The 27074-nt window shown below is 47.7% G+C and overlaps 1 protein-coding gene across 5 annotated transcripts in view; it reads right to left on the bottom strand.

Annotated features, from left to right (window-relative positions):
* Nucleotides 1-27074, bottom strand: part of LOC119372266 (ninjurin-1) — a 141833-nt gene that overhangs the window by 23816 nt on the left and 90943 nt on the right. The window lies entirely within an intron of this gene.

The raw sequence follows: 27074 nt of genomic DNA, 5'->3' as shown, positions 1-27074 counted from the left end.
ACGGCAAATTAGGAAGGCCTTTCACATGTGCCCTGTGGTTTTTGAAACGTAAACGGAACGCGGTTTCTGTCAGTCCAATATACGCACACTTCACAGCAAATTTTGTACACCACATTGGACGAGTTGCAATTAAGGTCGTCTTTAATTGTATACTCAAAGTCCAAATAGGAGGCTTCGGCCATATTTTTGGTCACCATGTGTTTACAAACCCTGCAGCGAGGTTTCCCGCATAGTCTACAGCCCTGATGGTGGTCGGATTTGTGTGTTTTTGTCCTGACCAGCAAGTCTCTCAGGTTTTTATTTCTTCGGTAAACCACCTTGGGCGGGGTTTGAAATACGGTAGAGAGAGAGGTTGAAGTGGCGGCTTAATGTAGAGTTTACCTGAGGGGCTGCGGCGGAGTACGTGAGAATTAAATTTGCCCCTGACGTTCTATCTTTATTTCCGTCCCTTTCTTCCATTGTGACCCCTCGATCCAGAGAGCGAGCGCGCTCAATTGCATTGTCAACGATTTTTTCTGGGTACTTATGACACAGGAATGCTGTTCTCAGTTCCTGTGCGTGGGTGTCAGATTGTGTAATTTCAGAGCAAATTCTTCTGTATCTATGGGCTCGAGAGTAGGGGACACCTGTTTTGCAGTGGCGGGGGTGACTACTGTGGAAATGCAGATATTGTTGGCGGTCAGTTGGTTTTTTATATAGGGAAGTGGAGATGCTGCTGCCACTGACCGATACAGTGACATCCAGGAAATTAACACTCTCCTGCGAGTACGTGTGTGTAAATGTTATCGAAAGGTGCAAAGAGTTGAAATCAGAGATGAATTTTGAAAGGCTATGCTCACCATCAGCCCACACGAAGAATATATAATCAAGAAAACATCGGTAGAATATCAGTTTGGATGGAGAACTTTCAAGGAAAGGAATCTCTAAAGATGCCATGAAAATATTTGCATAGTTTGGGACCATTTTAGTTCCCATGGCAGTTCTGTTGACTTGTAGGTAATGTTTGCGGTCGAATTCAAAGTGATTATGTTTGAGTACAAGGTTTAGGAGCACCTCTAAAGCGCTTTCATCGCATTCACTTGTCGATTTACTTTTTCCATAGGCCGCTATTGTGGCGGCGATTCCTTCGGCGTGGGGAATGTTGGTGTACAGCGATGAGACATCCATGGTGACCAAATAGCTTCCTAGCGGTACAACAAGATTTGAGACCTCTCGATGGAAGTGGCTGGTATCTTTGACATATGATGGAAATGTTTCTGGGGTGTGCCTAATGAGAGAATCGATGAAACTAGAGATTTTTTCAGTGGCGGTGCCATTGCTAGAAACTATAGGACGGCCGGGATTGTTAATCTTGTGAATTTTAGGCAGTAAATAGAAGCGGACAGGGGCGCTATGCAGGATGGCCCGAGTTTCTCGGGCACACGAGTTTGCTCCGAGCTCGCATTACGGCGGTCATGACAGGAAGACAGTGCGGAGCACGCGACAGCAGCGTTGATAAAAACGGCTACAAGAACGAGCACGGCGTCACAAACGCATGTGCAACATTTGCGGCGGTTGTCAAAGGAACGCCGCGTGCGAACGCGTTAGCGCCGCCATTCAGTCAACATTCCAACAGTGCAGCGACGTCAGCGTGATTTTCGCGCTATCTTTTTGCCAACTGATCATCGCGCCTGCGTGTTCGTGGGCGTTTGTCCTCTTTCGGAAAATTCTTTCGTTCCACCTGCACCATGGAAATTTCCACTCTCGAAGGCAACAAGGGCGCGCACGCAGCACTCTGGTGCAGTTCGTTTCGCTTCTCTGGAATATTACAGATAAATAAATGGACCGGTTACTGCTATACTTACATTACACATCTGAAGATTTTTCTGTAGTAGCGAATCGGTAGAAACAATGTCTCCACAAACAAGCAAATAATAACATTTCTCGCCGCAAATCCCACCAGGGGCGCTTACTTCGTGGCCGTGAGTGGTACGTCGTGAGCACAGTGAAAGTGAATGCGAGACATCGTAGCCACGTGATGATATAACCTTTAGTTCTTCGTGCTTGTGTGCATAGTCTGTGCGATTAAGCTCATAGATGAATCGTGCCGCCCGCTGGCGTTGCGGCGTGAGCACAGCCCCTCGGCAAAAGCACACGCGGTGGGCGGATCCGATCCTCGCCGCGGGCGTCTGTCAATCAAACTGATTGACGCGCGAACTCGGACACAAATTCTCTGAAAAGGCCCCAGTTCAACTCGTGACTGTCATAGTGCCGGTGTGCCTGTCAAGTGTTTCATGCGGTGGACACTACTCAGCAGCTTCTTTGCGCTGGGGCCATCGGAGGAGCTTGTGGTCGCCTAGCTACTTCCAGCTTATTACGTGGCTCGTCTACTCAGTATTCTTTGTCTGCTTCGGAGTAAGGGCCGTGTCAGTTCGATCTCAATATTGGTGCTGTTGATTAGCTAGGCCTTAATTAACATGGCAGTAAATAGTTACGTCCAAATTGGTAATGCTTAACAGTCCGCCGCGGTGCTCGGCTGCTGACCCGAAAGTGGCGGGTTCGATCCCGGCCGCGGCGGTCGCATTTCGATGGAGGCGAAATGGTAGAGGCCCGTGTACTTAGATTTAGGTGCACGTTAAAGAACACCAGATGGTCGAAATTTCCGGAGCCCTCCACTACGGCGTCTCTCATAATCATATCGTGGTTTTGGGACGTAAAACCCCAGATATTATTATTATTAATGCTTAATTAACACCAAATTATTCAGATTTCATTACCAAGGTCCTAATTAGCACGAACGTTCTTAACATAATGCTAATTAGCGCGATCCCAATTACCGCGTACTTGATGAGTAAATTCCTAATTAGCTTGATTTAAAGTTGCGTGCTCCTAATTAGCGTCCTGTTAAGTGGCATGGTCCTAATGAGCTCGGTTATAACTAGCATGATATTGTTACGTGAAGAGACGTAGACTAGAGGCTGCAAACAAGTGTATTTACAGGAGAGTGCTCGGGCAAGGCAGCGGCACACAACAGTCTCCAAATCGTCGTCGTCGTCTTCAGCCTAATCGTCTTTTGATGGCTGTCCGCAGCATGACCCCCGGCGGTAAAAGCGCCGTCCCGGAGCTTTTAAAGTTAAGGGTCAGATACACTGGAGTAGGCCTTGAGTCGACTGACGTGCACGATGTCACTTGACACCGCGGCAGAGGGTGAAGGAGGACTGACCAGAGTAATCTCGTAGGTTACGGGTGTTACTTGGCGGATGACGCGGTAGGGTCCTGTGTATCTAGACAGGAGCTTCTCCGAAAGTCCCACATGACGGGAAGGCGACCAGAGCAGCACGAGCGCGCCAGGCGAGAACTGTGCGTCGCGGTGGCGGGCATCGTAGTAATGGCGCTGTGTGTCTTGCGAGGCAGTCAGCCGAGTACGGGCAAGTTGGCGCGCATGATCGGCAAGTGCTATGGCATCACGTGCGTACTCGGTAGTTGGGGTGGCAGCCGAAGGAAGAACAGTATCAAGTGGCAGGGTGGGTTCACGACCGTACAGTAGATAAAACGGCGAAAATCCGGCAGTGGCGTGTCGAGAAGAATTGTATGCGAACGTGACGTAAGGGAGAGCAATGTCCCAGTCATGGTGGTCATTCGACACGTACATCGACAGCATATCCGTGAGGGTTCTGTTGAACCGCTCCGTGAGACCGTTCGTTTGCGGATGGTATGAAGTGGTCAATTTGTGCTGAGTGGCGGAGGAACGCAGAATGTCGGCGATAACTTTAGAGAGAAAGTTACGGCCACGGTCAGTGAGTAGCTGTCGTGGAGCACCATGGAGCAAGATGATGTCATGTAACAGAAAGTCCGCGACGTCGGTGGCGCAGCTGGTGGGGAGAGCCCGTGTTATGGCATATCGGGTAGCGTAATCAGTCGCGACGGCTACCCATTTGTTCCCGGTGGATGACGTAGGAAAGGGGCCGAGAAGATCAAGTCCAACACGGAAGAACGGCTCTACGGGAACGTCGATTGGTTGGAGATGACCAGCAGGGAGCATCTGGGGCGTTTTGCGACGTTGACAGGAATCACAGGCAGAAACGTAGCGTCGAACAGAACGGAGGAGACCGGGCCAATAGAAGCAACGGCGGATGCGGTCGTACGTGCGCGATACACCTAGGTGTCCTGCAGTTGGAGCGTCATGAAGTTCAAAAAGAACAGTTCGGCGTAATTGTCTCGGTATGACTAGAAGAAGTTCCGGCCCGTTTGGATGGAACTTACGACGGTATAGGACACCATCCTGGAGGACGAAGTGCCGCACTGAAGCGTCATTGGGCGATGTCTGCAGACGGTGGATGAGTTCTCGCAGCGAAAGGTCGCGTTGCTGCTCGTCTGAGATGTTCTCGAAAGGAGACAGAGAAAAGATGCCATTGGGTGCGTCGTGGGCGGTGTCTTCTGCCTCGTCTACCGGATAACGGGACAAGCAATCGGCGTCCATGTGCAAGCGACCAGACTTGTAGATGACCGTATAAGAATATTCTTGAAGGCGTAACGCCCAGCGACCAAGTCGTCCGGTAGGGTCCTTCAGTGAGGACAACCAGCAGAGCGCGTGGTGGTCCGTTACGACTGAAAAGGGTCGGCCGTATAAGTATGGGCGGAATTTCGCAACCGCCCAAACTAGGGCCAGACACTCACGCTCCGTGATAGAGTAGTTGCGCTCCGAAGTTGTGAGGAGCCTGCTGGCGTAGGCGATGACGCGATCAGTACTATGCTGTCGTTGTGCTAGTACTGCGCCTATGCCGTGCCCACTGGCGTCGGTACGAACTTCAGTCGGCGCAGAAGGATCAAAGTGGGCCAGAATGGGCGGCGTTGTAAGAAGCCGGATCAAATGAGCGAATGCGGAAGCTTCGGCGTCGCCCCATATAAATGGCACCTCTTTTTTCAGAAGGTCAGTAAGTGGTCGTGCTATGTCCGCAAAATTTTTCACAAAGCGGCGGAAGTACGAGCATAAACCAATGAAGCTGCGTACATCTTTTACACACTTAGGCATCGGGAAATTCGTAACAGCGCAGATTTTGGATGGGTCCGGCTGTACTCCATTGGAATCAACGAGGTGGCCAAGCACTGTAATCTGGCGACGACCAAAGTGGCACTTCGATGCGTTAAGTTGAAAACCGGCTCGGCGAAAAACTTGCAGGATTGCAGATAAGCGTTCTAGATGACTCGCGAAAGTGGGGGAGAACACTATAACGTCGTCCAAGTAGCAAAGACATGTGGACCACTTGAATCCTTGAAGGAGGGAGTCCATCATGCGTTCAAATGTGGCCGGTGCGTTACATAGTCCGAATGGCATCACCTTGAATTGATAAAGACCATCAGGTGTGATAAAAGCGGTTTTCTCGCGGTCCATATCATCCACAGCGATCTGCCAATAGCCAGAGCGTAGGTCAATAGACGAAAAATAGCGAGCACCATGTAGGCAGTCAAGGGCGTCGTCAATACGAGGTGAGGGGTAAACGTCCTTTTTTGTTACTTTGTTGAGATGCCGGTAGTCCACGCAGAATCGCCACGAGCCGTCTTTCTTTTTCACTAAGACAACGGGTGACGCCCATGGGCTGCATGATGGCTCGATGATGTTCTTGGTGAGCATCTTCTTGACTTCTGCTTGAATCACTTGACGCTCTGCGTGTGACACTCGATACGGACGCCTATGAACAGGAGCGGCATCGCCAGTATTTATGCGATGTTTCACGGTCGTAGTTTGTGCCAAAGGACGGTCGCGAAGATCAAAAATATCGCGGTACGAAAAGAGAACCCGGTAGAGGTCGTCAGCATTCTTTGGGGGTAGATCTGGCGCAATCATTCCCTTCAGGTCGTCGAGAACAGATGCGGCGGACTGCGAGTGGTCGGTGTGCTCGGTAGTACCATCCTCCAACGTAACTGATGCTATCGAGGGATCGTCGAAGGCGCTGATATGTGCCAAGGATATCCCTCGTGGCAGCACTTGCATTGTCAAGCCAAAGTTGACCACTGGCAAACATGTGCGATTGGATGTAATAGATAATACAGAACGAGGCACTGTAATACCCTGGTAGAGAAGAACATCTTTGACAGGAGTCGCAATGTACTCCCCGTCAGGCACTGGTGAGGATGGTACCAAGTCAACGTAGGTCAGAGCTGTGGGTGGTAAGCGAATGAAGTCTGCGGCGGTTAGGCGAATGGGAGGCGGCGCAGGGTGATCTGGAAGAGGAAGGTCAAGGCGGATAGTACCGGTAGAACAGTCGATGAGCGCCGAATGAGCAGAAAGGAAGTCCAAGCCAAGAATGACGTCGTGGGGGCAGTGGGCGAGTACGGTGAAAGCAACGATGGTAGAGCGATCGGCGATGTCGACTCGAGCTGTACACATGCCAATTGCACAAGCTGTTCCGCCGTCGGCGACACGAACAACTGGCTTCGCGGCTGGGGTTAGAACTTTCTTCAGGCGAGTCCGAAGAGTAGCACTCATCACAGATAAATGGGCTCCCGTGTCGATTAGAGCACGAACAGCAACACCGTCGATGTGTACTTCAATGAGGTTCATATTGGTCGAAAGGGTCAGTAGAGGATTTGGCAGCGTAGGGAGCAATGCAGCGGCACCTCCGGGCGCTGCATTATCTAGTTTTCCGGTTGGGAGCGTGCGTTGAAGCTTGGCGAATTGGAGCGACGGGGCTGGGGTGAGCGAGACTGCCGGCGTAGGGGCGAAGGTGAGCGTGAGTACGGGCGGCTAGGAGCAATAGATTCAGTGGCAGCGTGATCTGTACGTGCTGTAGAGGGACGGTAAGAGCCATAGGCGCGGTTGTAGCCAGTGTACGTGTGTTGTGCAGGAGAGTTCCAGCGATTGCGACAATGCCGAGAGATGTGTCCAATCCGGTGGCAGATGAAACAGATGGGCCTGTCGTCAGCAGTGCGCCATTCAGCGTTGCGGAAACGTGGTTGGAACTGGGTCGGTGAAGGGGGTGCAGTCGGAGGATACGGCCGAGAGTCCACGTGATTTACCGAGCAGACAGAGTGGAGTCCCATGCTTGCAATCTCCTGACGGACAACTGCCTGGATCATCGAAACCGGAACTGCAGGGGGAGAGCAGGTGCGGGGCTCGCAGGTAGCCGGATAAGCAGCTTCAATTTCTCGTCGCACAATTCGGGTAACGTTGGCCTCGTTGCTTGTAGAACGGGGAACATCGGCACAGGACGACGTCGGCGCGGTGTTAGGCAAGCGAGCAAACTGCGGAAGAATGCGCTTGCTTTTAGCAAGTTCCAGGCGCCGGCATTCTTTGATGACCGCATCAACAGTGCACACGTTATTGAAGACGAGCAGGTTGAACGCATCATCAGCGATACCCTTGAGAATGTGAGCAACCTTGTCCTGTTCCGTCATGTGCGAGTCAACTGCACGGCAGAGAGCCAAGACGTCTTGGATGTACATAACGTACGGCTCTGTCGACGTCTGCGCGCGTGTCGACAACGCCTTCTTCGCAGCGAGCTGGTGACCGTCAGGGTTGCCGAACAACTCTCGTATCTTCTCCTTGAATAGATCCCAACTTGTCAGCTCCGTATCATGCGTCTCATACCACACTCGCGGGGTGCCGTCGAGGTAGAATAGCACATTGGCAAGCATGAGAGTAGGGTCCCACCGGTTACCTGTGCTGACGCGTTCGTAAAGGCTGAGCCACTTGTCGACGTCTTGCCCATTAGCGCCAGAGAAAACACCAGGGTCACGAGGAGCGGTGACGTTGATGTACGTCGCGTTGGCGGCAGGTGTTGGAGCCGGAGTGGTCGGCGCATTTTCCAGAGCCATGTTCGAAGGCTCAAGGTGGCGTCCACTGCGAAGCTTCGTGACGAAGGGAGGTACCCAGCACGTCCACCAAAATGTTACGTGAAGAGACGTAGACTAGAGGCTGCAAACAAGTGTATTTACAGGAGAGTGCTCGGGCACTCTCCTTCTATCAGGTTCACTTGCGCATTTCATTTTTTTATATTCTTTCTTTATATTATTATTTCCTTCTCTCTCTTCTTTAGTCTGTCAACCCCCTTCCCCATCCCTACACAGAGTAGCATGCCAGCGGTTATATACTGACGCCGGCAAAAATCTCTGTTTTTCCAATAAAGAGTCTCTCTCTCTCTCTCTCGGGCAAGGCAGCGGCTTGCTTGCTTGCTTGCTTGCTTGTGCCCGTTTGTTGGCTCTTACCCACTACGGGGGATCGGCCATGAAACCGGCGGTTAATTTAATAATATTTTTTAAAGAATGAGGAATAAATAAATTGCCGCAGGAATAAACGAAATTTTAAGAATGACTAGTCGATATGGAATAAGGAGGAGAATAATACCACAATATGAGAAACAATTACCGAATGAATGAAAGGAATTCTGGAGTATCAAATTTTGTTAAGGAATAAGTTAGCAGGGAATTCTTCGTGTCTCACCGAGAAATTCGCATAGGGCTGAGCAGACGTTCCCGTTGCTGAAGCCAAGAGAAGACGCCCCAAGGGAAAGAATATTTTGAGAATTCAGATTAATTCTTAAGTTTCTGAATAAAATTTCGAAATGCTTTTTTCTATGCCTAATGAATCGACGGCAGGTAAGCAAGAAATGATCAATGTTTTCAGATTCCTGACAAAAATAGCACATAGGAGATGGCACCAGACCAGACCTGTATAAATAAAAATTAAGTGGGGGTATCCGGCATCGCAATTTTGTAATAGCCACTTCCAGTCTTCGAGTGGGACACCATTTATTATTCCAGCCGAATGAAAGATGACCATATTCGGGAACTGGTAATTTCATACTTTTGACATCTTGAGTTAGAGAATACTTCCGAAATCTCGAGTCAGTAATAAAAGCTGTATCAGGTACAATGGACAAAATAGGACCACCCAGAGACCACCGCGCGAGAGTGTCTGCCATCTCGTTTATTAGTATGCCACAATGACCTGGGACCCATACCAATCTCACGGTATTCAAATTTTTTGGGATTAAGGAAGTGAATGCATTTAGAACGGGAGACTCAGAAGCAGTAGAAGATAAAGATGTACATACTGTCAGCGAATCAGTAACTATAACAACTGATGACTCATTCACTGGTAGTTTTCGAAGGGCTAATATAATTGCGAGGAGCTCAGCTTCGAATATGGGAGTATAATCTGGGAGGCGCAAGGAGTACGACCATGATAAAGCCTCTGAAAATATGCCCACTCCCGCTTTCTCTTCGCGCATGGATGCATCAGTGGCAATTATGTTATTTATGCCCAATCGAAGTAAATGATCCTCTAACAATCCTATTAAATATCTTGAAGGTAAAAGTTTGGCATTAGATGGGAAGATATCATCAAATTCAATTTTTGCTATGGTCGATGATTTATCGTTTGCTACGATGTCGCGTATGTTAACATTTAATGATTCTAGTTGGTCCTGTACGAACAAAACTTGTGGTTTATATATTCGAGACCAAGGCTCATTAAAAAACGTTGACGATTCAGCTACGAATATAAACTGTACTCGACTTTGTGAGGACGCAAAAATTTTTAAATATGTTTTGACGGTGAGAATGCGGAATCTGCAAATTAGAGTGGGGATTCGGGCTTCTAGGTATAGAATACTGTTTGCTGTAAATTTTGGTACCCCTAGACAACTTCGAAGGGCCTCTCGCTCTATGAGAACCAGGGGATGAAACTTGTATGCAGGCCCCCCTGAGTAAAGTATGCAACCAAACTCTAAAATTGGTCGAACATACATCCGATAAATCATAAGTAGCTTGTCTCTGCGTAGCCCAGAAGGGTGGTGACCAAGCTTACGTAACATCCCAACAGCGCGTGTTGCCTTACATTTGACGTGCTCAATGTGTTTGCGCCAGCTGAGTTTTTCATCATAAAAAACTCCTAAATATTTGACACAGTCATTTTGGGGAATTACTTCTTGGCGATACTGAAGAGAAATTCTAACTGGAGCATTCAATGGAAAAACAATCAAGGAACTTTTGCTAACGTTTAGAGTCATTCGAATTTGTTCAAACCAGAATTCTAAACTTCCCAAGTATGATTGTAATACTGCATACAGTGAATGAATATCACCTGCCGAAGCAAAGAATGCAATGTCGTCTGCATATACATAAACTGTAACGTTATTGTTCAAAGGAATTGAGCTTAATAGAATATTGAATAAAACAGGGGAAAGAACTGAACCTTGAGGGACCCCTCTAGATTGATCATATTTTGAGGATGATAAGCCACGTTGGGAACAATAAAATTTCCTACCGTTTAGGAACTCATACAACCAATTGATAATATATCCCGGAAAATTCAAGTTTTTTAAGGAATTGAGCAATATGACATGTTCGACACTGTCGTACGCCTTAGCCAAATCTAGAGTGACTAATGCTGCCAATTGCCGCTTGTGGCGAGCAAGCTTAATACGTCCCTCTAAATCTACATGTGCATGCCATATGGAGTATCCAGGTCTAAATCCTATCTGACATGGGCTCAATAACGAGTTATCTGCAATAAATTTAATGATTCTGATGTATAATACTCTTTCAATTAATTTAATTACATGCGAAGTTAATGCTATAGGTCTTATATTATCAATATGCATACCTGCTCCTTGTTTCTTAAGCAAGGGAATTATTTTTGCAAGTCTCCAGTCTGGAGGGATCCAACCATTTCCAAGTGAGTGATTTACAAGATTAAGAAGGTTCTGAGGAGACACATCAAATAATATTTTTAACATGCCTGACGTAATACCGTCAGGACCGGGGGTTGAATTCGGGAGTAACTGAACAGCATGCGCCAGTTCTTCTATGGTTACGTCAATGAAATCATTCACATCTAAAGGTTTTTGGAATTTTGTTTGTAATTGAGAGGCAAATCGCTGTTTTAGTCCCAATGCAATATCATCTAATAAATCAGCCAATTCTTTTGGGGTTGGAACAACTGATTCTACGTTAATAGGAGAAGGAATAGCCTTACGAGATCTAAGAAATCTAAAAAGAGCTTGTTTATTCTTGCTTTTAGATAGAAAAGTATAACGATTTTCGTCATGTTTAGCTTTAGCTTCGGAAATACAACAGTCTCCAAATCGTCGTCGTCGTCTTCAGCCTAATCGTCTTTTGATGGCTGTCCGCAGCAATATAGTCCTGTGTTGATTGTGAATGCTTTAATTAGCACGAGATTAATTACTCAGGTTTAATTCGCAAGGCCTAGAATAGTACAGAGTTAATTAGCGTAATCATAATTAGCACTATCCTAATTAACACGATCTCGTTGAGTAAGGGCCTGATTATCTTTGTTTTAATTACATCCTCCTAATTAGCGTCCCGTTATTTAGCATGATCTTAATTAGTTTGTTCTGAGCTTTACACGGCTTCATTAGCATAGTCTTAGCAAGACGTGGCTTAATTAGCTCGGCCTTAGCATGATTTGGCTTAATCAACTTCGTCATAGCATGTCCTGCTTAGCTAGGTATACCGCCCGGCCAATTAGCTAATCAGCCGGGCGCACGTGCTCGGGGAGCGAGCACACGATGAAGAAGAGGACGAAGAGGGCACGCGCCGGCCGAGCAACGCGCTAGAACGTACAGGCCGACCATGGTGATTATATAGGTGGCCTCGGCGATTAGCTCCAGCGGCGGTGTTGTAAGGCGCCTGGTCGGAACTAATCTCAGAGGCCACGGTGCTGATTATTCTAAAGGATATTTAGTGCAGACATTAAACACTTAAAAATGGATTCAAACGGCTCGCGCACACATAAAAAATATAGTTAGTAGAACTTTCTGCCACTTTTCTTGCATGGGTGCACTTCTGCACTAAGAGGAACGACAAACAAATGAAAGAAGGTGCCTCTAGTTTGAAGATACCGCCCAACCTTCTCGACCGCTCTTGACGTGACACCGCGTTCCATCGTAACCAATGGAACGGAGCGCGTGCTGGGGGATGGATTTCACCTTCTCGTACTGTTAGCTCGTTCAAAAAGGGGTGTCGCCAGAGCTCGGAAAGATCCCGAGTTTCGCCAAACTCGGGCCATCCTGCATAGCACCCCAGGAGAGAAGTTGCCCGGTGACATCATTTTAAGCATAGGATGCGTTATCTTACCGCTTTTGCGTAATGAGGTTAATGAAGCTTTAATTTCCCTGTCATGTTTCTCTGTGGCATCACAAGGGAGTTCGTTGTGAAAATTTTGATGTGCCAGTTGGCGAAGCCCTTCCTTCATGTGAGTCAGTCCTGTCGAGCACAACCACAGCGCCACCCTTATCGGCCGGTTTGACAATGATGCTCTGGCTGTCACTTAAGCTGCGTAAAGCCTCCCGTTCCTCCCTGGACAGATTGTTGCGAATGGGTCGGTGTTTTTGATATTCCTTGATTACATCTCCCTGTACGGCTGAAATGTACATGTCTAAATATTTGCCCCGTTGCTCGCTTGGGGTCCATGATTTATCGGAAAATTGATTTGCTTGTGCGCTGCTTCGGTCATGAAAATATTCTTTTAGACGCAATGTTCTGGCAAAGTTGTCCAAATCTTGGTATAGCTGAAAGTCGTCCATTCTTCGAGAGGCGGGACAGAAGTTCAGACCTTTTGATAGCAGCTTTATTTGCGCAGGTGTCAAAGGTTGACTAGACAGGTTAACCACATTGGTGACATCGGTGTTATTCTGAGGAGATTCACGGGAGGTTTCAGTTTGATTTATATACTTTGTGTGAGGATCACTGGCGGGACTGTTCCCTGCCGGCCACGCGCTGTCACGCTTCAGTTTCCTTTCCTTTTTGCCCTGAATCGTACATCGCTTTTGCTCTTCGTATTTGACAAGCTCTTCAGTTTCTAACTGCGTCAAACTCGACTGAATTAGCCGCGCCGGTTCTTCCTTAGCCTTCCTTAGCCCCGCCTGTACTTACAAAATTTGCTGTGAAGTGTGCAAACAGGAATATATTGGACTGACAGAAACCGCGTTCCGTTTACGTTTCAACAACCACAGGGCACATGTGAAAGGCCTCCCTAATTTGCCGTTCTCCAAACACATTAATCTGCCTGGTCACTCTTTCGAGCACATAAGTGTTATACTTCTACAATCCGGCTTCCAGAACACACGGCAGCGCGAACAGCGGGAGTCGTATTTCATAAACAAATTCAAATCACTCTACCACGGAATGAACGAGAGCCCTGGGCTTCTGACGTGCCTCCGTGACCAATCGTAGCGGCCAGAAAGGGAATTTATTTATTTATTTATTTATTTATTTATTTATTTATTTATTTATTTATACACACGTTAGTTCAGACGGACGGGACGATCGTTTAAGTAAACGATCGAGCGCGTGAAAATAGACCCGATCGGTGCCACATGCATCAACGGGCTGGTGCGCTTTCTTTGTTTTCTTTTTTTTTTGCATGAAAAAGAGGGGGGCGGGGGTGCTTTTAGCATTGTATCGTGGCCAGAGTTTTCCCGAAGCTGGAGCGGGTCGTATGCACCTCTTTTCGTGTGTGTACGGCCCGGCGCCGCGAGCTAACCGCCGAACCATCTGAACTTGGACGCCGTGTGTGTGATGTGTAGAAGCGACAATTCTCTTTTCCCTTTTCCTTGGTCGCTTGCTCAAGCCACCTTTTCATCTAGCCTTCTTCTGTGGTTATTAAGGAAGGGAAAAAGGCACCTAATTTCTGTCTGCCTATAGGCGACACGGTGCAGTGCCTTGTAGGGGTGGGGGTAAGGAGGGAATAAAAGAAAAGTAGGAAAATAGAGAGAAAAGTGATAGGAGCACATCCATCCAACGAAGAGAAAAGAGAACAGGAAATATGGGGAAACGGTCACGGGAGTTCAGGGACGGGTCCGCGAAACACAGCTAGAGGCACGGTGCACAACATCGGTGAAGCGGCGAAGGCCCCGTCGATGAGCGGCGCACGGTATGATGAGCGGCGCACGGGGCGCCGGTCAGCGAGAGGTACGAGGAGTAATCCAGGACATCGCGGCCGGCACGTCCGTCTTGCTTGAAATCCAGCGAGCGAATTCTAGCCTACAAAGATAAGACGGGCATAACCCGCCCGCCTCGCCCGCCTCCGGCGTCTCTCGGTCTTTCCTCCCGCTGTTCTTTCCCTCCCTCGTTTTCCAGCCGCTGACGAACGCCCCAGCAAAGGCGTCGCTGTTGCTTCCTTCGTTATTTCTCTCTTTCTTTCTCTTTTTTTTCTCTCTTTCTTGCTTTTTTTGAAAGTGTCGTTTGGTCCCCAAACTGGGTGGGCGGCCCTTGTGCAGCGGGTTGGGCCATGGCCGTTTCATTTCACTTACATCCTCCGAAGAAGGCTGGACCGCCAGCCAAAACTGTTAGGGTAAAATAAATGTTGTTTTGTTTCCTATATTGTAGTATATTTACATATATTTACATATATGTATATTTGTCGAGCCTGGTGGCACACCTGCAACCGCCCCGTTATAAAGGGGACACTCGTAGCTTCCATCCATCCATCCATCCACGTAAAGACTACGAGAAGCTAGTGCTGAGCGGCCGCGCGTATTACGAAGCTCACGAATTCGTGTTTGCATCCGAATTTCATTGCATTCGTGCTTCTTGCAGGCTTTCAGAGGTACACGGGGATGGAAAGAAACGTGAACATAGTGGCGCGCTGTTTTCATCACGCTCTGACCGTGGTGGCAATAAAAAGACGCTAGATGGCCTTCGATTGTATCACGGAGGACTCCGTCTTTTCATCAATCATTCAGGCTACAACCACTTGAAAATAAATGCGAAACAGCAAGGAATGTAGGTGCCCCATGTTTGTGTTTCTTTCCATCCCCACTGTACGTATTCCGCAGGCAGTCTGTCAGGCCGTGCTGCCGGTTCGATGCTTGTATTCGAGTTTGACAGCATTCGCGGTTTATTTTCTATTTCAGGCTATTGCAGCCACGTCATTCGCATGCCTTAGTATGTCGTTACTGTTGTGTTCCACTCTGCAAATGGAACGGAAAGAAATCACGATTGTCTTTTTTTATTTCCCTTTATTGATAAAGAAAAAAAACTCACAGGGTTCCTAATGCATACACCTAAGACGACTGAAATGCGAAAGCCATCTGCTTTTTTTTCTTCCCAGTCAATGTATTGAACATCCCCTGCCTCCCTTCGAGATTTTTCTGCACCTCAAATGGTTACGCACTGCCTCCGTGATCGGCCCATTTTGACCAAGCGAAGATGCAGTATGACGATGTCACGTGGTGTGACGTCACGATGATGTCACAAAGTTTTATTTCCTGTGACGTCATCACGTGATGATTTCTTGCATCACTCGTGTTGACGCCGCCGACGGTCAATTTTCGCGTTTGATGAGGCATCTGAGGCTTTCGCCTAAATACACCGTTCGGCTGTCCCTCCATGAAATTCTAGCTGCCGCTGGTGTTCGGGAGAGGTAGCTTGCAGTAATTCGGCGGGACAATTGGTCTCCTAATACATATTCAAACTACACTAGAATATGTAGCCGTCATTTACGACCCGAAGATTTCATGGAATATACGAAGCGGTGGCTTAAGAATGATGCCGTAGCGTACACTCTTTGCAGACTACCCTTCACGTTGGGAGCCGAAGGTAACAACTGAACCAAGCATGACAAGTATCACCAAACGTGACCGTGCTGCTTCCGAACAGTCAACGAAAGCATGTACCAGTAGCAACGCTGCCTTGCGATCGCCGCGATGTGCAGCGCTGACATTAGGTCCCGAAGCTGAAGAATCGGAGGCCATGGACACCACATGCCCTACCGGCGAAACAACCGACAGTCATCATGTACAGTGTCACAATGAATGCGTTCGCAAGGCTGGGCGCTGCCCCATGCGACAAAAGCGTCCAGGTCGACAGCCATTCGGCCTCTACATTGCTCACTACCGAAAAGGCCAAATGGAATAGAAAAGAAAGAGAGCTGAGGAGCCAGATACTGATGCTACAACAATCCGTCGACAAAAACAATGACAATCTCAATCAACTGAAAACAGGCCGCATTTTTCACGCCTATCACATTGGCTCAAGTTGAGAGTCGGCACTACGACTTTAGACACACATCGGCCAGCGTTGCAGGAAGCGCGCGGCATATGCAGCTGAATTTTGTTTGTTTTATTGCGATAGCAATTATATGGACAGTCTCGGCTGATTTTTGCCGTCGCCGTCACCGTCCCCGCCGTCATGCTGCGTATATGTATAAGTATGTATATATACATCAATATCCCAAAGAAAAATAAATCAGTAAAATGCTTCCGAAGCGCGGAATCGAACAAGCGACCTCTGAATTCGCAGCGCGGTGCGCTAAGCACTACTCCACAAAACGTACATCCGTCTGGTAGCTAACAGCGAGCGTTATATACACACCCTTTACCGTTTGCAGTCCTCCGAGACGGAGGCGCTTATAAGCGTTTCTTCATTACCAGCGAGATGGCGCTATAGGAGCGCGCGGGCGCACTTAAAGGCGTCGGCCAGCTCTCTCGCTTCTTCTTATATTTGCGCAGGGAGAACTTTGCCCTTCCGCTGTTTGCTCGTGCGGGCGCTCGTGCGGGCGCTCGAACAAGCTTACGCAGTGTTCATGATTCTCAGCAGATGGAGCTACGTGGAGGCTCTCACCGCGCGTCGCGTGCGTGTAGCTAAAAGCGTTTCAGATGTCGTGCACGTAACGTACGTGTACTTTTCACGTTTGCGTATGTGAAGTCCCTACGTACGTGAAATTAAAACTGTCTATTAGCTGCCGGGTAGTGGTGGACGCACGGTAGTCGCAGCGCATCCATCACGGGCCGCTTTTCTTGCTATCGCATTCATTGCTTCGCCCTTGCGGCGAAACTGTGACTTTTATTGCGATAGCAATTATATGGACACTCTCGGCGGATTTTTGCCGTCGCCGTCATGCCCCGTATATGTATATGTATGTATATATAAATAAAAGCAAGAACTAAAAGTAATTCAGAAGAAAAGAATCTCGAAGCGCTCGACCGCGGTTTCAAACCCGCAACCCCTCGCTCCGCAGCCTGCTGCCTTAGACAATTACGCCATGCCTCTTTTTTTTTCTTTATTTCCGGTTGTACATCACACAAACGGGGACAACAGAATTATGTTACAAGACACCACAAACATGTAGACACACATACCGTCAACCACTGGATAACCAACATTGTGATTTAAAATTCCTTCATAGTAAGCAGGGGCTCTACCCTAGCCAACCATGAAGGAACACATTCTTTTGTTTTTTCTACCTCAAGAAACCGGGCCATACTTTCTTGAAAATACTGTCTTGCTGGTCTTCTATCCGAGTCACAGTAAAATCGAGCCATTCGTGAGTGTCATATACTGTGCAAGCCAGTTATCATGATTAAGTCAAAAGGTAGCCCGTCCTCATTGTCTATTGCTAAATACCGAATTCCATGAGGGTCTAACGGAAATTCTTTTTTTATTGTCATTCGGCATCCTGGATACTAACGGCAGAATGCAAACGCACGTTACGCAGGTAAAGTATAACCATCTCGGCGCACGCTCGCGCGAAAGAGAAGTCTTCTTCCTCTTGTTCTTCGAGCGTCTTCATGATGATAGTAACGCAGGCTAAACCACATATAGCATAGCCAATTGTAGCATGCGGCGCTCGCTCCACTCCGGTGCGTGCACTAGTTTGATAGAAGTAAAGAAGAACTGAGAAGGACAAAAAAGTGCGTTTGCGATGTAATTTTAGCCTCAGGCATGGAGGAAAGAAAAAACTAGGAGGGAGCACGCCTAGCGTTCACAAGCCAACCTCCTCTGAAGCCGCTTGCTCCTCGCGTTCGAGGCTCATTTCCCATGATGCTCCTGTTTCATTTCCTTTTTTGGTGGGCTCATGAACAAAAACAAAAATTGACGAGCGCGCGCGTCTAGCGTCCACAAGCCAACCTCCTCGGACGCCGCTCCCCCCTCTCACCGCTTGCCTATCACGTGAGGGTGCTCATTTCCCAGCATGCGCCTGTTTCATTTGTTTTGGCTGGGCTTCAAAAATGTCACGTGACGTTTCCTCCTGGTTTTTTTTCCTCCATGGCCTCAGGAATATGTACCAACTAGAGCCAAATGACGTTTTATCTTAGTGACCACAATCGACGCTCGTAGGGAACGCGAGCCGTGGCTTCACGTACCACTGCTATAGTGCCTAAAGCGCCGTCTTTATTTCTTTTCTTGAGGTCGCGCGCTTTCCGGTTTTGTTTGCCGTCCAAACGAAGGCGCTGCAGGGTCTTGGGACATAAGGTGCCTTGATGCGCGTTTTGTCCGCGCACGCATCGAGGCACACTATTGGGACAGCATGAGCGCAAGAGTGCGAAAGTGACTTGCGTTCTGCGCAGTCTTCCTGGCCGCTCGCAAATTTCTTGGGCCCCCAATTCTAAAACTGCCTTTTCGCCAAAAATGGGATGTGCGCCTTCGACTTGTACTTTGACATACAGGGTGTGGTCGACCGTGCTCGCGCGATTATCTCTTGAGGGGGAGTTTTGTACGTCTTGTGCTTTCAGCACAGTTTACGTTGAAGCTATAGACCACACGAAGTTAATGAGAACTAACAGACAGCAATGCCAGGGAAAGTATAGGGGGCGTTATTTGTAGTAATTAGAATATAAATGTGAAGAAAGTAAAGTGGACGAAAAGATAACTTGCCGCCGGCAGGGACCGAATTTGCGACCTTCGAATAACGCGTCCGATGCTCTACCACTGAGCTACGGCGGCGGTCATCTCCCCGTCCACTTTTTAGGGTATATATGTGGATTTAAACTTAGGAGGGTTAGTCAGCGCCAGTCGCAGCCATGGCGGCGAGTGTGGAACACTCTTTTTTCTGCCTATTTTGGCGTCACGTAGCACGTGACATATTTACGAGGAGGCAGCAGACCAATGATCCCTCGCATACTACCTGAAGGCATCATGTCTGCCAGAACGAGACCCTCGCTATGAATTAAGGAAAGATTACTTTTAAGGGCTCGTTTTTCTTTGACTAACACTCCTAAGTTTAAATCCACATATATACCCTAAAAAGTGGACGAGGAGATGACCGCCGCCGTAGCTCAGTGGTAGAGCATCAGACGCGTTATTCGAAGGTCGCAGGTTCGGTCCCTGCCGGCGGCATGTTATCTTTTCGTCCACTTTAATTTCTTCACATTTATATTCTAATTACTACAAATAGCACCCCCTATACTTTCCCTGGCATTGCTGTCTGTTAGTTCTCATTAATATTGTGTATAACAATGAAAAAAAAATCACAGCATATCCACGGAGTGAATGATGATGAGTGGGCGAAGCTGCGGAGTTTCATCGGTAAACCGTGAATCTTCCGTGAATTCTGCCCAGTACATCACCACCGACGTGAGATCGGGCGCGTTTATACCAAAGGTTCGATGAGAGTTATGACGACTTGCAGCTCACTTTAATTTTACATGTACGCTGTGAATTTTCATTGTTTAGAAAACCGTTGCTTTAGAAAACATCTGGCGTCTTTCGTTAAGCAGCTGGCGTCTTTTTGTTTTGCTTTAGAAACATCTGGAGTTCTTTCGTTTTGCTTTTAGAAAACATCTGGCGTCTTTCGTTGGTTTATTTCATCAATCAACGGCGTTTTGAACAAAATTTTTATTGTTTAATCACGCACAGGAGAAATCTCACCAGGCACTACCTTGGAGGTAAACAATGGCTGATAATGGGAATGAGAGATACAAGAAGTCGGCTTTTAGCTAACACTTACACTTCTACTTCTACTAACGTTTCCTACTGGAACATGCCAATGGCTGCTAATGGGGAATGAGAGACAGAAGAATTCGGCTTTTAGTTAACGCGCACGCTGCGAATTTTTTATTGTTCAACAACGCACAGGAAAAATCTCCCACCGGCACCACCTTGGAGGTCAAGATCTGGTACTAGCGTTACGACTCGTTATGCACTACGACTACGAGGGACGAACGGGTGCCGCTTTAAGGAGCTTCGCCCCTAAAACGAGCCCTTAAAAGTAATCTTTCCTTCAGACCACACGAAGGTCACTTTGCTCGCTCCAGCGGCCGCGTTTGCGAAAGGAGTGATCTGCTAGCTTGAAGAGCCAAAGTAGGGGTTAGTTGAAGTGACAACCGTGACAGGTCGTGCTCGTCGTATGTATACCTGCGTGTTATTTTCACGAGTTCTTCTTTGTGTCTCAGCAGCGCGCTGCACGTGTTGAGCTGTGACAGTTGTTAGTTCGCACTCCCCTTGTGTGTTTTATTTTCCAGCGTCCTTTGTGCTTGAGCAGTGCGCAGCAAGTTTCTAGCTGCTTTCCGTTCTTCCTGTGGCATTCCAATTTCTTGCTATCCCATTCATTCCTTCGCCATTGAGGCGAAACTGTGTTTTTCGTACCACCACGATTTAACTGGTTTAAGCTTTGAAATGATGGAATCACTTGGCTTCTTCATTTTCTGGCACCAACAGTTCTTCATTTTCTGGCACCAACTGTTGCTTTCTATCGGTGGCAACAAATGTAATTCGCAAAAGCTTTAGCCGCGTTAGCCTAGTGATCGTGGCGTTACATCACCGACCTCGAGGTCACTGACTGCACTCTTAGAAAAAAATCCGGCAGATCCCACGTACCGCGGGAGTCGATGTTATGCGAAGCATGCGGCGGATAGGTGACTGTGGCGTATCTTTTTTCTTAATGAGCGACACGTTACAAAATGACGCTAAAGATTTGTATAAATTTTAAACGCACACATATATATGTTGAAGAGCCGCATATGTGTTATATAACCAGTTGTTTACGGTTGGGTAACGCTGCCAGTGGCAACGTGGGTATTAACGTCAGTGGTATTAACGCGGTAGCGTTAGAGAGCTCGTGTCGCAGAAATTCCGCTGTCGGCGTCGGCACCGTTGGTTGTGAGCGGAAAATCATCCGTGAGCGAAAAATCGAGAAAGTAGCAAATAAAATAAACGATAAAATCTTCGGCCCCAATGAGGATCGAACCCGGGCCGTTCGCGTGGCAAGCAGGTGTCTTACAACAAAGCCACGAGGTTGCTTGCAGCTGCTTCGGACAAAAACACTACATAAATGTCATGTAGTGAAAGGAGTCTCGACGCATTTTGTTCGGCAGGTGTCACGACGAAAACGAGCCCATACGGTAGGCGCATTCGCGAGGCAATCAAACTACGTCGAAAAACGCCGGGATAGTGCAGCCATCGCCGCTAAATACACACACGAACTTTCAAACAGCTCTAAAAATGGACAACTATGTCCATCTAGAGGAAAACATATCAAGCCAACGCAGCAAACGCTAGATAATGTGCTGCCATCTGTGAGGCATTGTGAGAAATATGTCTCGACTTTTCATTGCATCCGAGAGGGCCGGCGCGCGGCGTATATCTTGGAGGCCATGCGACTCTTGCTTTAGATCGAAAGCAAGGAGGTTAAAAAAATTGCTGGAGTGGCGATTATTGCGCAATAGTGAAGCCGTGCCCACCAAAAGATGGCGGCTGCACCCGCCATCTTTCTAGGGGCACGATAAACCATCAGCGTTTGGCGAAGGAAAGCGAACGTTTTCCACGCACGCCAGAGAAGTTTAATTATGGTAACTTTTATGGGTCAGATACTGCTGTAAGTGTGTCTTTGTGTTACTAGTTTTCGTAAGTAAGCTTCAAAGTCATGGCAAATTTTATTGGACATCAATCGTCAATACTGCACTCGACGGGTTACTTTTGTCGGCAACAAGGATCTTTTATTTTATAATTGACGTAGCATTTACAATAACAGATCAAAGCCATTTGATCTCTAAGTAGGCACCACCAGAAAAGAGCATGTTTGCGAACTCTTTGGTGGGCAAAAGCTGGCTTCACTTTCAATGGCAAGGCGTTTCGAGAGCTTCCACTCCAGAATTTTGTTTTAAACCTCCTTGATCGAAAGCCTGTAAAATTCGCGCGCGCGCGTGCGTGTGTGTGTGTAACAATACACATTAATAAGTATGCACTTAGTGGTTGAAGTGCGCACTAGGGGCCGGATTTCGCTATCGCGTTCAACTCTTAAAGGCGAAGCTTAAGGGTCCCCCAATTTTTACCAACACCAGAAGCGGTAAGCTGACGTGTAGTGCTTATACGTGTCCCGAGAACGCACGCACGTTTCACCAACCCGTGTGCACGTGTGCAAGAAGTTCTTCACAGTTCTTGAACAAGGGCATCATCACCCTGATCAGTGGGCACCGGCTGCTGGTCATGACTTGTTGTAGGATCCGGTCGTGATCGTGGTGACGAGGGGTCCATGTGTAGAGAAGTATGTAGTATAGTAGAGCTGTTGGAATTCGTGGATGCCTCGGTCACTTCGTCAACAAATTGTATGTCGACCGAGCCGGCGACATGTCGGAACCCGGAGCCACCCTTCGCGTTGGTGAGGTATAGGCCGTCGAGGCTGGTAGGCCAGGATAGTGCTACGTAGACCAACATCAGTGGATGGTGTTTTTCGTATTCGTAGACTATGTGGGCGTATGTGGCCTACGTAGCCTAGTCTACAAATCGACTGTCAATCAATCTGGCATCATCCTCGGTCAGCATGAGGCGATCGCCCAGCCTCGTAAGAAATGAAGAGGACACTGCGTCGTTCTGGTGGACGAAGTGCACTTTACGTTGCGGTGATGTGGATATCGTATGTAACTTTCGTTAATGTATTCCTCCAGGGTCGAGCAATGCTTCAATATAGCTTGCTGAAGGATAGGAATAGTAACGTAATGTTTATTAGACTGCTATAAAAGCGGAGCCAACAGTGTAACTACAGACGTTAAACGCTTGTATCGTAGGGGTACACATCGTAGGAGCATCATGTAGTGTTTATTGCTTTCCCGTAAAATTAGATAGCCAGAACCACAACCACAATTGACGTTGCACCGATATTACGCCTGCGTAGGCTGTTTTTCCAAACCACTTTATAGAACTGGCGTGGCTCAGTGGTTAAATACCTGATTGCCACGCAGAATGCTTGGGTTCGATTCCTGCTGGGTCCTAATTTTCATTCTCTCCATTCGGCGAGTCAACGCTTCCGATGTTGGTTTTTCTTAACGCTCTCGCTTTTAAGTTACCAATGTCTGTTCTGGCCGTTCCTGGGTAGATATAAACTGTCAATCACCTGTGGCGCATACCCGTACACAGCGGCCCGTGGTAGACGGGTATGTGCCACAGGTGTCTAGTGGAGAGGGTTTCACGACGTACGCGGCAGGATTTTAAAGTTATTCATGTCATGACCAGGCAGTCATATCCGTCAAATCCTCTTACCCTCCCATGCAAATTTTGGTCTACACCAAGCTAAGGAGGCGATCATGAGAGCACCCAGACGTAGGCGGCTAGATAGATAGATAGATAGATACGTAGATAGAAACGCTCAAAGTGCCAGAGGTTCGCTAAGAAATGCTTCGCATTTAAAAAGTTAGTAAACAGTTAGTAAACGCATAGTAACAGCAAAAGTTACTATCTTTACTAGCCAGCAGCTAGTAAAGATAGTAACTTTTGCTGTTACTAACCGGGGAAGCTTTCTTGGTGTTTTTAACTAAGTAACTACTAAGCCACCCACGTTGCCAGATCTTTCGTAGATGCCGCAGTATATTTTGCCGTAATGATGACGGTCTTTAGAAAATTTAGACAAACTTTAATTTTATTGATTACCTTGGAATAAAAGTTTCGTGCCTCGTGATGGCACATATACAAGCAAATAGAAGGGCACACGATGATGTGTAGAAAACATCAATTATTCTTCTAAATTATGTGGCCTCTAACCAATACACGGTGTGTCATCTCAAAGTAGGAGCATAAATAGCTTTCAAGCTGCTGCTAGAGTATATATTGGCTACGTAGAAGTCTTGATATTCTGTGAGTGTGTTTGCGTGTGTGTTCTCGTTTGTGATCCATTCATGCGTTTATGTATGTTGCTGTGATGCGTACTTACCATGGTAATTACATGAAGTAATTAGCGACCATTAGTTCATGTACGAAAACAATGCCACTTCGTTTTTTTATCCTATAGATACTTTTATAATGGAATCATCTTGATATGGTAATGCACACGCACATATAAACAAAATAGGCGTAATACAGTAAAACCTCGGTGATACGAATCTCGCAGGGTTGCCAAAAAATATTCGTATCATCCGAAATTCGTATCACCAGAAAACATGAAGAGTTGGTATGCGACAAAAGAAAGTTGGCATACGTTTTGATTTAGTGTTTCTCAGGGGGCCGCACTGACGTTATCAACAGCTTTAAATCATTGCCAGTAACGTTTTTAGACGCCAACGATCATACTTTTAGTAGCAAATATACGGTGCGTGCGCGCGTGTGTAATTAATGAACCAGGTGTGTTGTGACCCGTGACCGCTTGTAGCTCCTTCCTAATCTTACTACGCTTTTCTGCATAATACCAGAGTACAGCGGCGAAAGTGACTTTAAAAAGCGCTTTGCACGCGATAGATGAAGGAAGAAAATTTTATAATCGCTGTCCTTTGTTGCTGTTACTTTCTTATCGCGGTGGTGTTGGCGGTGCTTTTCGGAAGATTTGCGGCCGTGCCCGCATAATCGGGAGGTTTGCTCAAAATTTGAGAGTCTCCCGTTCAAATCGGAGAGTTGGCATGTGTGCGCGTACGTTGCGCGGCCTAGCTCCTTCGCCAAGACCGTCCGCTTCGTCTCTTGGGGTCTTCGTCCATCTTTCATGGGACTTCATGAAGGACCCGCAGCCCAAGTTTCAGTCTTGTTTCATAGAACGTCTGATTGCGAGGACATGACTTGCCTCCACGTGGCAGGCACGTGTAAACACAGTACAAATACGCTGCTGCCTCGAGCACACTAACACGCATCAACGCGTTGGAAAAAAAAAAAAAGAAAGAAACGCAACGTCAGCGCATCCGTAATCTAAACGCGAAGGCGCGTAAATGCCTCCAAGATTCGCGCGCACAATTTCGGAGGTAACGACGCACCGTTGACGGTCGCGCAGCGCGCATGCCCGCACCCGCCGAGTCTTCCGCGACAGCGCGGGCAGCACCTGTTCGTACGTGTGCGCTTGCGTACGTTCGTATCAAACGTCGCGGGGTGAAAATCGGTTCGCAACAACCGTACTCCAATACACCGCAGGCTAATGGGCCTTCGTCGGGACCATAGAAAAATTCGTATCATCCCGAAATTCGTACAAGCCGTGATCGTATCACCGAGGTTTTACTGTATATCTAATTGGCTAATTGTAGTCCGCTAGAGTTAATACGATTACTATGTTGCTAGCGCGGTTACTAACAATTTAGTAATGGACTAACGTACATTCGAGTCAGCACTATTCACTTGATAACTAGGTAGCAAATTTCGTTAACCTGCATTTTACTACCGGTTAGTGAATATATGCTGTTTGTAAGAGTGTGGATCCTGGCTGTTGCGACTTTATTCCTATTGCAAAAGAATACAAGAAGGGCAATGTAGCACATAAATCTTCGTGCATGAAACTCATTTTTTCTCGTTTAAATTGCTGGTTCAAAATAAAGTGTATTCCTCATCCCTCGTATTAGTAAATTACTCTTTCACATTACCAAAATAAGAAGGTTGCCGCGAGAAGATGATTGGTAAGCGAGAAAACTTGTATATAGAAAACCGACAAAGGCGAATTTGTGCCAGCACAAGCTCGCCTTGGACGAGTTTTTAATTCACAAGTTTTACACGGTTTCTGGTGGCTTAAACGAAAACGCGGGTAAGCTGGCTAGCGTGCTTGCATAGTATACAGTGCATACATCTGTCATGAGTAAAGGGGCACGGGGCGCGCGCCGGACAGCGCAAGGCGTCGATGGTGTGCGGGGAATGGAAAAGTACCCGATGGTGTGCACCCCCGCCACGTCGACGCAAGCCATTGGCCGGAGAAAGGCGCGTGCCACGCGACCCGAGCTGAGGTGAGAGACCACAGGAGAAGAGTTGGACATTGTTCGGTGGAGTTGTAGAGGAGCAAGGTGGTGCAGGCCAGCGTCGCGTCCGCGACGCGAACAGCAGGGCTGAGTTCTGGAGGCAGCGTTGTGCATGCCCCGGGAGGGTGGCCGTCGACCTCGGGGTCTACCGAGCGAGGCGTCCCGGGCTTGCGGCAGCCTCATCACGCAGTTCTCGAGGCACCTGCGGCACTACCACAGCTCGGCAAGGTGACGGCGACCCACCGACAATCACTGGAGAGCCACGTCGACAGTTCGAGCTGGTGGCACTGAGGAGAGGCCGACAGTTAGGCCTAACTGGGAGAGACCGGTGTTCTCCGAGAGGAAGGAAGCATCGGCGAGGAAGACGATCAGCGAGGCGGATCGACGACGACGACCCCAAGACGTCGACAGTAGCTGCGACGACGGGGCCGAACGTCGACTTGGGACCACCAACCGAGTCGGCGGACACCGCGAACCGTAAGAACGCTCCATGGGTATCGCGAGACTTTAGGACTAGAGGAGCCACTAGCCTAGGAATTTCCTAATGTACCAATATTGTTGTAAATTTTAAGTGTTCATTTTTGTGTGCCGTGGTGTGTTAGATAAAGTTTTGTTTGCAGTGCCACCACGGCGTCTCTCGAGTCTCTCTCCTCTCCCTCTCCCAACTCCACTCCGCGTTGCAAGCGCTCCCGAGATACGTGACAACATCCATGCTGACACAAACTCGCCTTCGTCGGTTTGGACATTCATTTTATCGGGAAAATGTTCTTTTCGTGTTTTTTCCCTTGCTTGCTCGATTCTATTCGAAGAGAGCGCTCTTTCGCTATGTACGCCTTGTACGGCACCGCTGAATCTGATGTGTGCTTTGTTCATGTCTCGCGGTATCTCACTGGCCAGTGACGCGGTTTCTTCTCTAACGCGATGCCTTTTTTTATTTTTTTTATTGGCAGTCATGTATCCACCACGTGCCTATAACTTGTTGTTTTCTCGATGCGCAGAGTGTCTGACTGTGGTGCATCTGCGCCACAGTGTGAAAACACACACCTTTAAATAGTGCCAACATGTAAGTACTGCATTCATTCTGACGAAATCTGGCCCACCAGCCGAAACGTTAATCTAATGAACCACATTTCATACGTTCATCCTTCGATCATCTATCGTACCGGACCCATCGATCTTCATACCGAATATATATATATATATATATATATATATATATAT

The sequence above is a fragment of the Rhipicephalus sanguineus genome, chromosome 10, assembly GCF_013339695.2.
Source record: "Rhipicephalus sanguineus isolate Rsan-2018 chromosome 10, BIME_Rsan_1.4, whole genome shotgun sequence".
Lineage (NCBI taxonomy): Eukaryota > Metazoa > Arthropoda > Arachnida > Ixodida > Ixodidae > Rhipicephalus > Rhipicephalus sanguineus.
The sequence above is the reverse complement of the archived record's forward strand: the minus strand, read 5'-3'. Positions and strand labels throughout refer to the sequence as shown.